This window comes from Pongo abelii, chromosome 10 (assembly GCF_028885655.2).
Source record: "Pongo abelii isolate AG06213 chromosome 10, NHGRI_mPonAbe1-v2.0_pri, whole genome shotgun sequence".
Taxonomy (NCBI): domain Eukaryota; kingdom Metazoa; phylum Chordata; class Mammalia; order Primates; family Hominidae; genus Pongo; species Pongo abelii.
In genome coordinates, this window is record NC_071995.2 from 93,422,009 (window position 1) to 93,435,350 (window position 13,342).

At 42.9% G+C, this 13,342-nt stretch overlaps 1 long non-coding RNA gene across 1 annotated transcript in view; it reads right to left on the minus strand.

Moving 5' to 3' along the window:
- Nucleotides 1-3,372: 3,372 nt before the first annotated feature.
- LOC129049194 (uncharacterized) overlaps nt 3,373-13,342 on the minus strand; it is a 64,634-nt gene continuing 54,664 nt past the window's right edge. Inside the window, exon 5 of the long non-coding RNA XR_008512050.1 lies at nt 3,373-9,248. This is a non-coding gene — a long non-coding RNA (uncharacterized LOC129049194). The remainder of the gene's footprint in view (nt 9,249-13,342) is intronic.

The following is a 13,342-nucleotide window of genomic DNA, read 5'->3' on the forward strand; positions in this document are numbered from 1 at the left end:
CCGCCTTGGCCTCCCAAAGTGCTGGGATTACAGGCATGAGCCACCACACCCAGCCTCTTTTATTCTTAAAATAACTTTGTGTGAGATTTGGTCTTGAGACTTTTTATTGCTTTTTTTTTTTTTATGTAAAACTCATTTTCCTGAAACTCGAGAAAGAAGTGTGACCCAGGGTAATATTTCTAACTTCATGGAACTCCCTTTTCTGATATTTTTATAAGAAGCTAAAAAATATATTGCAGCTTGTTTTCTGAGATTTCCTGGTCCTCTTTCTTTTTACCACTTATATCTGTTCCCTCCCCCCCTCCAACCGCCCCCCCCACCCCACTTACCTTCACCCCTTCTCTACTGCCTACTTCCACAGTTTCTCTTCAGGGTAGAAAATTTCAGTATCCTGAAAGGGATCCCTGGCTGGTCAGTTTTGAGAGTTCTAGGAGCCAGACTGCTCCAGCTCCTTCAATGTTTTTACAGCAAACCCCTTCCACTCACCTGCTATTGGAGTTGGCAAACCTCTTCCCAGTTACAAATGCTGTCCTCAGCTTGGCCTGCCATGCTTTCCAGTGAACGACTGTTGACTATTTGGGGATTCTCTTGTTCTCAGATCCATCAGAAGTCCCACAGAGAAAGCCCCTGTGCTTTCTCCTGCACAGATGCTAGTACCATGCAGGTCGTTGTGGATTTGGGCGTTTGCAGGGATATCGTCTCACCAAGTTTTGTTGTAAATGTGTTCATAGTTTTTGATTTGGCTATCTAGTGGTTCTGTTTTTATTTGGGAATTCAAAGAAATTTCAAAAACTATGCTGCAGCTATTATCTTCCCAGCTCACTTTATTTTAAAAATATTTTTACAACAATCATGTTTCTCTGGGGGGGAAAGCAATAATATTTCCATTTTTGGAAAAAAAAAGATGCACCTGGCCACATTCTATTGGACGGCTTTGAGGGATTTAAACAGATACAGTCAGCTGATATGAAGTAGCACAGCTGTACCATTGTCAAAATATTTAAATACTTTCATTCCAACTAGAAGGTAGCCAGTGCTCCAACTCCCAATGTCTGTTTCTCAACTGTCCTTTCCCTAGGTCCCCCTGACTGAAGTAGAAGCTAAAGAGTCAATGTCTATCACAAGGGGGGTCCTGTGGGCTCCTGCTCCAGCTCAATGGCTGATTGGTCAAAGCCCATGCTATAATGTTGGTTTAATACTTGGAATATCACCTCTGAGTAGACTCCATGAGATTTGGAGACAGTATGGGGGAGGTGAAAGTGAGGGTTTACAGGCCTTCTGAATGGGCCTCAGCAGACTATTTCAACCAACATTTATTAAGCACCTCCTGTATGCCAGGCACTATTCCAGGCAAAGAAGGTACAAAGACAATAAGACAAAGTTCTTGGCCTTGGGGTACTCACAGTCTAGTGCTCTGTCTTTGGGGCTACTTATCCACTGGAAGGATGCCAATTTCACTGAATTGCATTACACAGCTCAGCCTCTGAGCAGAAATGAAAGAAGAAGAAAAGTGTGGACCTAATGGCAAAGCTCTAACTGAAGCCATGACCTAAACAAGCTCAAATCTCTCTACCTTTGGGAACAGTGACTGCTGTAAGAGGCCTGGCAGCTAATTAAAACATGTGGTAAATAAGCCAAGCAAGGAACTCTCTGTCCTTGTACACAATGATTCGAGCGGTCTCCTTAGACACAAAAGCCTGTATCCTTATCTGTGGAGCAAATCAACTATTAAACGATTCATGTTCTGTGTCCTCAGTGGACTGCAATGCTTTGTTTAAATGAGGAAAAAGAGACCTGGAAGGAAATCTGGTTGGAAATACAGTGTTTGGCTAAATAATAACTGCAGTTTTTCTTATAAAATATTTTTACCCTCAGGAGTGCAATGCATTTGAGGAGATGCTCTGATTTTTGTTTGCCCAGTTACTGGAAGCACAAATCACTCTGTAGAGGGTGGGGTGGAGGGGCTGGGATCAAATGGGACTGGCTGTTTACTGTCAGAGCCCAATGCCATAAGGGAAAAAAGTTACCTCAACACCCTTATTTCCCCAAAGTCAATAAATTCCAATTGACCACATTTATTAAGCAAATACGTATTAAGCACTTACTGTGTGTCAACTGTAGTCCCTGCTATAACCAAATTCCACCTTAACCATCGGAAAATTAACATGCAGAAACCGGCTGGGTGCAGTGGCTTGTGCCCATAATTCCAGCACTTTGGGAGGCCAAGGCAGGAGGATTGCTTGAGTCCAGGAATTTGAGACTAGCCTGGGCAACAAATTGAGACCCCATTTCTGCAAAAAATAAAAAATTAGCCAGCTGTGGTGGCATGCATCTGTAGTCCTAGCTACTCGGAAGGCTGAGATGGGAGGATGGCTTGAGCCTGGGAGGTTGCGGCTGCAGTGAGCTGTGATCATGCCACTGCACTCAGCCTCAGCAACAGCTCAGCCTTGCCTCTGTAAAGAGGTATAGAAACCCAGTGGTTCCCAAAGCAGAAGTAATGCTTAGACAGGAATCAGATGTACATTATGAGTAGGACATTATTGTTTATACCTTCAGTTGTGACTTCTGAGAAACTGATCGCAGTCAAGACAACTTGATTAGTCTGTAGGAGTTTATGGGGCATTTGGGAACCCCTACCTCAGAGCAAGAAAAACAGGCCCTATAAATTACCATCTGACAAAATGAGAATATTATATTGGCAACTGCTATCATTAACTTCTAGTAATGTAGCAATTTTCAACGCAGGAAGGGAATGTATCAAAAACCTTGGTGGGAAGGCAAGGGAAAAATAAAAGGTGCTTTTCCAAATTACACTTCCCCTCTTAATAGATTTTTGTATGGTAGTGGTTAAGAGCACAGGTTTCGGAGTCAGACTGCCTAAATGCAAATCCTGGCTCTAATTCTTACTGGCTGTGTAACTCCGGTTAAATTAGATAGCTACTGCATGCCTCAGTTTTTGCATCTGTAAAACGGGAATGATGATATTCATGGTATCATACAACTGTTTTGAAGATGAGATGAGGTAACACATGTAAAGTAGTACTTAGAAAAGTGCCTCCCAGCTGGGCTTGATAACTCACACCTGTAAACCCAGCACTTTGGGAGGCTGAGGTGGGTGGATTGCTGGAGTCCAAAAGTTCAAGGCCAGCCTGGACAACAAGCCTAAATCCCATCTCTACAAAAAGTATGAAAAATTAGCTGGGTGTGGTGGCATGCTCCCAGCTACTCAGGAGGCTGAGGAGGAAAGACAGATTGAATCCGGGCAGTGGAGGTTGCGGTGAGCCATGATCACACCACTGCACTCCAGCGTGGGCAACAGAGCAAAACCCTGTCTCAAAAAAAAAAAAAAAAAAAAAAAAAAAAGTGCCTCCTTCCCAGGTCTTGTCCCACTGCTGCCTCTTCCTGACCTACATCAACCATCTTAGTAAGTGTCGCAAATCTCAGACCCTGACAGACTCAAGAAGGGAAAGGAGTCTTGGAGGCCAGCTGCTCTTATCCATTCAGGAATCCTCTCTCTGAAATCTCAGCCACATCATCTTGAACACACCCTAATGAGAAGGTTTCCTTCCTGCTAAAACACCCATTACATCTCTGGACACTTGAAAGGTCTTCTTTGCATTAAGCTAGAGTCTGTTTCCCTGTTTCCTCTGCCTGTTGGAATCAGAGATAACAAGGTGATTCACATCCTTTTCAACGATGGAGGCCACAGAGGGTATGCATGAGGGCTGTAGGGACAGCTTGCATGGATTGAACCTCAGCTTCACCATTTATTGGCTGTGTGATCCCGGGCAACGTAATCTTTCTACGCCTCAGATTCCTCATTTGCAAAATGGGCATCCCAATACTACCAATCCCCCAGGGTTGTTGTGAGGATCGAATGAGGTAACATATTTAGAGCTTGGTACCTAAGACTCAGTCTATTTTATCATGATGCTCATGCTGTGGATAGCCCCTCAGCATTTGCTTCTTCAGGCTACACATCCCCGTTTCCTTCAAGTGTTCCTCAATCAGTAATTCCCAACACACCTCACCCCTCTCCTTTGAGTAGCTCCAGTTGCCAGTGTTCTTCTTTCTTTCTTTATTTTTTCATTTTCTTTTTCTTTTTTTGATACAGGGTCTTGCTCTGCTGCCCAGGCTGGAGTGCAATGGCACAATCACAACTCACTGTAGCCTCGACCTTCCTGGGCTCAAGCCATGCTCCCACTTCAGCCTCCTGAGTAGCTGGGACTGCAGGTACATACCACATACCACCATGCCTGGCTAATTTTTGTATTTTTTGTAGAGATTGGGTTTCACTGTGTTGCCCAGGCTGGTCTCAAAATCCTGGGCTCAAGTAATCTGAGTAATCTGCCCGACTCTGCCTCACAAAGTGCTGGGATTACAGGCGCCCCACCAGTGTTCCTCTTTAATTATAGTCATGTGCTGTGTAATGACATTTTGGTCAACAACAGACTGCTTATACACAGTGGTCTCACAAGATTATAATACTGCATTTTTGCTGTACCTTTTCTATGTTTAGATACACAAATACCATTGTGTACAATTGCCTACGTATTCCGTACAGTAACATGCTGTACAAGTTTGTAACTTAGAGCAATAGGCTATACCATATAGCCTAGGTGGGTAGTAGGTGATACCATCTAGGTAGGTTTATGTAAGTGTCCTCTATGATGTTGGCACAATGATGAAATAGCCTAATGACACATTTCTCAGAACATGTCCCACTTGTTAAACAACACATGACCGTTTATCCCCAGAACTGAGCCCAGGACTTGGGTGGGCTGTGGTCCACAAAGACCAAGATGTGCCATCCTCTCCCCTGCTTGGTTGTTTATTCATTCACGTATTCATTCACAAACAATTTTAAGAGTCTGTATTTTTATTAAGTGACCCTAAGAGAGAAGTGGCTTTTTTTTAGTGCACTTATCATACTTTTGACTCAAAGTGAACTTGCAGTGAGCTAAAAGAAGGGTGAGTAAACTCTTCTGTAAAGGGGCAGATAGTAAATGTTTTAGGCTTTGCTGTTCATATGGTCTCTGCTGCAACCACTCAACTCTGCTGTTGTCACACAAAGGCAGCCACAGACAAAATGTAAAACTTTATTTACAAAAATAGGCAACTGCTTGAATTTGGCTATGAGCCATAGTTTGTCAACTTCTGAACTAAAACATAACATAAATGTGTTATTTTTCCACCTCTCACCTACTGCCTCGTGTTTGCAGTTGGCGGTTGTTGTTTTAACACAGTGCAAGTCCTTTCATTTACCTCTATTCAGCTTTATTTCGTTGGTTTGCCCATTCCTCTACCCTGCTGAGATTTTCCTGAGCCCTGATTGTGCCACTGTCCAAAGTAACCCCTGTCTCCCTTAACCTTGTGTCGTCATCTGCCAATGATAAATGTGCCTTTTTATATATTTATCCAGGTAATTGATTAAAATTTTGAGCTGGAAAGATCTGAGCACAGAGCCTTAATTTTTGCAACAAGCAATGTCCCTCCTTGTAAATTCTGTATATTGTTCAGGACTCAGCCCAGTGCCACTTCTTCCAGGAAGCTATTCTTACAACTGCTCTCCCTTCCCAAGCCACCCTGTCCAGTCTAAGGAGGATGCCCTTTGAACATAAGTCCATCCTACCTTCCACATACCTCTACCCTAGCACTACCACTGCCCTGGAATTATGCCTCCTCTGTTAGACTTTGTGCTCTGTTCCAAACCATGGCACAGAGTAGGTGCTCAACAAATGTTGCTATAATTAATGAATAAAGGAATGAATGAATGAATGAATGTGTGGTTTCATGTATGGGTCCTCCTTAGCTTCTTCCCTTCATCAAAAATTACTTTTGGGGGGCTAGATGCAGTGATTCATACCTGTTATCCCAACACTTTTGGAGGCTGAGGAGGGAGAATCACTTGATGCCAAGAGTTTGAGACCAACCTAGGCAACACAGCAAGACCATATCTCTACAAAAAAGTTTTAAAAATAGCTAGGCGTGGTGGCAAGCACCTGTAGTCTTAGCTCCTTGGGAGGCTAAGACAGGAGGATCTCTTGACCCCAGGAGTTTGAGGTTACTGTGAGCTATGATTGCACCACCGCACTTCTGCCTGGACAACAGTGTGAAACCCTATGTCAAAAAAAAAAAAAAAATTACTTCTTTCTTGTTGCGTTCCTTTGATCAGCAGCTTGGTTACTGGAATTTAATAAACTAATTGGAGAATGGTGTAAGTGCAAGATAACAGCTCAATGTACCATCTCTATCTCTTCCCAGATTGCCTGGGAGGTTAGGTTTTAGAAGTGTCCAATGTCCTTATCTCAAAAGTCCAAATAACATGGCAATTTTTGGTGCTATAGGAAAGAGATTTTGGAAAGGAAGGTAAATACTTTATCATCCCCCATCTAATCATACAGCACTGTGTTCTCCTTATTAGGCTTTTGCATAAGAAAAACCTGAACACAGCTTCTCTGAAGAATATGTATAAATGTTTGTGGATTACAAATAATATTAATAAACACCATCTGCACCCCTTAGAGTGTTCCAGGCTTGTCCCCAGAGAGTCTCTAACAAAACAACTCTTAGTCTCACCTTTAAAACCAATATCATGCTGTTCAATTACCAGGAAATGCCTGTCTCAAAATCCAGCCTCATCCTGAGAATAAACAACATTACATAAAGATAGAATTGGTGTTATATTGTTGTCATTGTTAATAAATTATTGAAAATTATTGAGGGTCTCATTCACACTGGTATTGGGGTAGATGAATCCTATACCCCGAAGTACTTGGAGTGACATAACTCCTCTTTGGTTAGAAATTCAATAGGCAGTTTCCTTTGTTACTAGTAGTTGAAAACTGAGGGTTAAGACCTGGGATATATTTCCCAAACACAGCTCATTCAGCTCCTTGACATATATTCTACTTTTTTTTTTTAATTAGAGTCAAGGCCTCACTATATTGCCCAAGCTAGTCTCAACCTCTTGGGCTCAAGTGATCCTCCCACCTTGGCCCCCCAAAGTGTTGGGATTACAGGCATGAGCCACCACGCCTGGACGAAAATATATTCTACTTTAAATCAGAGTAAGGGCTGCAAACTGGTGGCTCCAGGGCCAAGTCGAGGTAGGAGCTATGTACAGTGTTGTCTTCTTTCTTCCCTTGCTCCCTCTCTCCCTTCCGTCCTTTTATGTATAATATTTGAGCTAGATTTTCTTTTTTCTTTTTTTTTTTTTTTGAGATGGAGTTTCACTCTTGTTGCCAAGGCTGAGTGCAGTGTTGCGATCTCGACTCACTGCAACCTCCGCCTCCCGAGTTCAAGCGATTCTCCTGCCTCAGCCTCCCGAGTGGCTAGGATTACAGGCACCTGCCACCATGCCCAGCTAACTTTTTGTATTTTTAGTAGAGATGGGGTTTTGCCATGTTGGCCAGGCTGGTCTGGAACTCCTGACCTCAGGTGATCCACCTGCCTCAGCCTCCCAAGGTGCTGGGATTATAGGCATGAGCCACCGTACCCAGCCTAGGTTTTCTTTTAGCAGAGCATGCACCCTCCTATTCATCACAGTTTTTTCCATTCCCTGTTGCCTAGTAGCTTTACACATCCCAGGTAGCTTTACACATTTGAATCCTTTTCCTGACCCCTGAAGACATTTGAGTTCTGTATTCAGAACACTGAACAATTTGCAAAAGGGAGGGATATTTATAACAGTTATTATTTCAGCACATTTACTATGGACAGGTCGTGCACGACAGGTACTTTCCACATATTATTTCACATATCCTACATCTTTAGGAGGCTAAGAAAGATGAACTAGTCCAGAGCCACAGAGCTGGTAGATAGCAGAGGCAGGACTGATAAACAGAGCCTCCCCAGAGTAAGCCACATTACAACACATGACAGTGTGTGCTGTTCTGAAACGATCACACCTGGTCCTCTTCTTAACAATTTAAATAAATAATTACAGAGGCTTCAACTCAGCAGCAAACTACAACTGGATCTGAAATTTAAAACTTAGAAAAGAGAAAAAGCAGATAAGCCCCAGAGCAAAACTGTTAAAAAAAATTACCCGCGACGGCAGAAATCCTAAATAACATGAGAACAAAAGGTTTTTCTAGGCTGCTTTTAAACTAACTGTTCTTGTGTGCATATGTATATGTACTACATTTTGTTTAAAATGTTTTTATTTTACTAGATCCTGAGTGGAAAATTTTATTTCTCTCAGGACAGTGCAAACAGAGCATCAGAGCCGAAAGCTGGCAGCTGTGTCCTCAGAAGCAGAACCAGAATAGGGAAGGGGCAGCAGGAAACTGGGAAAATTCTGGAAACCTCTGGAAAATTCCAGGCTAGTCAATTTTCAGTGGTGACAGGAGCCCTCTTACCCTCCCTCTGGGTTCCTAACAGGGGCCAAGTGAAGGCGATACAGTAACAGTCCTGCAAACTACTAGTCTTCTATCTTCAGGAAGGGCTGTCTTTACTGAATTCACGTTTATCAGGGCCTGCTGCTGTGCTCTGTGCTGAAATACTGAGGCACAGTCCCTGCCCTCCTGGAGCTTAGAATCTAAAGATAAAGCCTTTCCCTTTAAATTCCACTTACTCAGAATTTTAAATATTTCTGGCAACCATTTTCAAGCATGAAATGTTTTCTAGAACCCTGAGATTTTTGTCAGATGCAGATTGTATCCTCCAGTATCTAGATCCCAGGATGCTAGAGACTGAGTTGTCTTCCTTCTCCCTAAATTCATATGTTGAAGCCCTAATCCCACATGTGACTATACCGGAGATAGGGGCTTTAAGGAGGACTAAGGTTAAATGAGGTCATAAGGGTGAAGCCCTAATCCGACAGAACTGGTGCCCGTGCAAAAAGAAGAGATACTGGAGCTCTCTCTCTGCATGCGAGTCCCGAGGAAAGGTCATGCGTGCACACGGTGGGAAGGTAGCTGTCTGCAAGTCAGGAAGAGAGGCCTCACCAGAACGCAACCATGCTGCACCTGGATCCAGCCCCCAGAACTCTGAGAAAGTAAATTTATGTTGCTAAAGCCACTAAGTATTTTGTACTTTGTTTGGTAACCCAAGCTGATGAATATATAGGAAAACTTCCAGACCATGTCATATTGATGAATACCAAGCTTGCTTGTGCAGTGGGGAGCTGCAGAAAGAATCGCCCTCAGTGTGAGGCTGTTGGCTTCTCGTCTTCACTCTTGTCTTCTGAACTTGCCTAGTGCATCTGAATTTGAAAAGTAAGGCCATTCCATGGGAAGCAAAACCTAGAAGAAAAAGACAAGCTAGTACACTTTTTCAACATGCATCAAAACTTGGATCCTAATCACAGCTAAGAAGGAGAAAACCTCTACGAGGAACTCTAAGGTGGTTAGTGATCAGTGAACTAACCAGGTGGTCTTCCCTAATTATAGAATCTATGAAGAGGAAAAGAGTAAGGCATATGTGTAACCATTCTGCATGTGAAGTTCTATATGGTTGTCCCTTGGTATCTTAGAGGGATTGGTTCCAGAACCTCTTACATATACTAAAATGCCCAAGTTCTGATATAAAATGATTTAGTATTTGCATATGACCTATGCATATCTCCCCATGTACTTTAAATCATCTCTAGATTATTTATAATTACCTAATACAATATATTATATATTATATGTATTATATATAATACCTGATATAATGTAATACCTAATACCTTCCTGCTAAAGGGAACACAGCGTTCCTTAAAAATCTCTCTCTCACCATCATCTCTCATCATCTTTCTATTATCAATCAGATCATTGGCCAGGCGTGGTGGCTCATACCTGTAATCCCAACATTTTGGGAGGCCAAGGCGAGTGGATCAACTGAGGTCAGGAGTTCAAAACCAGCCTGACCAACATGGTAAAACCCATCTCTACTAAAACTACAAAATTAGCTGGGTGTGGTGGCACATGCCTGTAATCCCAGATATTTGGGAAGCTGAGGCAGGAGAATCACTTGAACCTGGGAGGCGGGGGTTGCAGTGAGCCAAGATCAGATCAAGCCATTGAACTTCAGCCTGGGCAACAAGAGTGAAACTCTGTCTCAAAAATAAAAAATAAGATCATCAATGGGCTGCATAGATACCCATGCACCCTGTGCATAGTAAGTTCTCAATAAATATTTATTGATAATAATGATATAATAATTTTACTCTCACACTTGCCCTTGGCCAATGCCAGCGACAGTATCATTCAGTTTGGAATTTAGAAATCAAATCTTCATGGGATCAACCCTGGATGTCTCCAACAACAGATTTCCTGGAAGTTTTGGGATCTTGCTGATATGACCTCTCGTTGGTGCCAAATTCTATCAACCTTGAACACATCTCCAGAATTTTGTGACTATTCTAAAGAAGACTTTTGTGCTGAGGATTATTAAAAAGAAACTTCCTGTGACATCTCTAGCCCAGTTGGAAACAAAGCAATCATACTCCTGCTAAGCAGATATGCTGCTCCAGGCCCTGAGCATGTAGCTGGAAGGGTTTGCGGCTCCCTGCAGGCAATCCCCATCCATGACTGCACTTGCAGCTGGCGCCTAAGACAACTGCTCTATCCTGGGAAGCAGCCTTTCTATACCTTTCTGAGAGCTCTGCATAACACACAATAACATGTTAGATTATTTAACATTACATGTAAAAGTCAAGGGAAAAAAATGGTAATGCAATGCTAAGTCTAAATGACAATTGGGAATGAGTAAATCTGGTTGTCTTGGTAGTTGGAGACCTGCTTTCTGCTCCTAATAGTATTAGATGGCTTAGCCACCTAAGCTCTCATCCCCTATTCCATTGGATTCTCCTATAGCCTTATGCTCTATCTCTAATCTTTTTAAGAATATGCTACCAGCTTCTCAAGGACAAATATCAGAACTATGAAGGAGATAAAGGAACTCCAGTTATAATAAGATAAATGCAGATGAAAACCACACTAAGACACCATTTCTCAATCATCAGATAAGCAGAAATATAATATTGGATAACACACTCTCTCTGTTGGCCATTCCAAGGGCTAATAGGCATTCTTATACATTATCGGCAGGAATGCAAAATGGTACAACTTCTATAAAGGTTAATTTGGCAATATCAGGCAAAATTATACATGCATTTACCCTTTGATGCAGCAAACCCACATGAAGACTCTATCCCAAAAGAAAAGAACATGAAAAGATTGGAATATCACCACCAGACAAACCCTAATGAAATGAAGGATCTAGACAATGATCACCAGCAGCTGTTAGAAACACATAAAGAGAGACATCATGTGCTTCCTGGTCAAGTTCACAATAAACCCTGTAACGTATTATTGCAAAAAAATCAAACTGAGTCAGATCAAGCCTCTAGATTTAACTACCAAATTATAGGAACTATAAGGGACAGAGGAACATATTAAACAACACCATAGGCGATGCAATCAACAAAATCCAGACTGTAGGAAACAGTATAGGATAAACAGTCTGGCTGAGAATCTTCCAGAGTTCGGGAAATATATGAATCCTTAGATTTAGAAATCACAGTGAATCCTAAGCAAAACATATAGAAAAAAAATCTATATTTGCACACATTGTATTGAAAATGGTAAAAACAAGATCTTGAAAGCAGCCAGAGGGAAAAAATATTATCCAGAAAGCATAGCTCATGAAAAATAGGAGAAACTAACAGACTGAAACCAAAATCCATTGTTTTTAAATGTCATACAAAGATCTAAGGTCCCCTTCCCAGAGACAGGCTACCTATTGGCAACAAGGAGAAATAACATAGGTACATAAACTCTCTGCTTAAAATCACTATTTGTTTCAAAATCACTCTTGGATGGGCACGGTGGCTCATGCCTGTAATCCCAGCACTTTGGGAGGCCAAGGCGGGTGGATCACTTGAGGTCAGGAGTTTGAGACCAACCTGGCCCACATGGTGAAACCCCATTTCTACTAAAAATACAAAAATTAGTCGGGTGTGGTGGTGCATGCCTGTAATCCCAGGTATTCGGGAGGCTGAGGCAGAAGAATCGCTTGAACCCAGGAGGTGGAAGTTGCAGTGAGCCAAGATCATGCCATTGCACTCTAGCCTGGGCAACAAGAGTGAGACTCCATCCCCTGCAAAAATAAAATAAAATAGAAATCACTTTTGCCTATTTTTCTTATTTCTATTAAGGCATGGGAAGAAACTGTGTCCAGGTAGGAGAGTTGAAATTAGATGTCACTATTAGTCCTTGATTTCTGCTCTTAGGAAACAAATAAAAGCAGTTAGCCAGACTTCCTTGCTTGGCACGGTCACTTTGTTGTGCTTGCAAAGATTTGGTCGGGTTCTGAGCAACAACTCTGGTGTCTGCCGTCAACACCAAGTGGGAGATACCACCCCAGGGGTGAGGATGGTTTGCACAACTAAAGAAGCCACTATTTGGGCTGAAGACAGGAGCAGCGGGAGTATTACTTGGATGGTGCATCTGATAAGATAGGAGATCAGGGAAGTGCAAAACTCTTCTGGCTGGTCTCTGCCTCCTGGGATCCTACAATTTCTACTATGTGAAATCAAAAAGAACCACAGTACAAACTGCCTCAGGGAAGAGAAGCAGTCTTCATTTTGGCAGACTCCAGAACCACTTCTATGATCATTCAGGCCTCGCTGAACAATCAACCAGAGCAGGGCAATACCTGCTCTGGCTTGGAAAACCACTGAACCATGGCACTTGGTGGGCCAGCCTCAGCCAAGGCCATAGGGACCTTAACTGGCACAGACAGAGATCTGAGCAATACGGCCTCTCAGACAAAGCCTTCTACCATCCCTGACAGCAAATCACCCCATCTCAGCTTGGGCTGAGACTTTCGCTTCCTTCCCTTGTGGCACATGAGCCATGGAAAACCAGCACGGTATGTACCCGACTCAGTGCACGCAGTTATCTCATTTAGTTCCCACCCTGTGAAGTGGCACCTATCCCCATTATATGTGGGAAGAAACTGAGGCTTGGAGATACTAAATAACCAGTTGGTAAGTGGAAGAACTTGCAAGACTGGGTGACTGCAACACCCACATTCTTCACCACTGCCATAAAAGGTTTCCACATATTCAGGCCAGCCTGGCAGCTCAAGCCTGTAATCTCGGCACTTTGGGAGGCTGAGGTGGGTGGATCACTTGAGCTTAGGAGTTTGGGACCAGCCTGGGCAACATGGCAAAACCCCGCCTCAACAAAAAATAGCTGAGTGTGGTGGCATGCACCTATAGTCCCAGCTAGTCAGGAGGGTGAGATAGGAGGATCACTTGGGCTGAAAAGGTCAAGGCTGCAGTGAGCCGAGATCACACCACTGCACTCCAGACTGGGAGGCAGAGTGAGACCCTGTCTCAAAAACA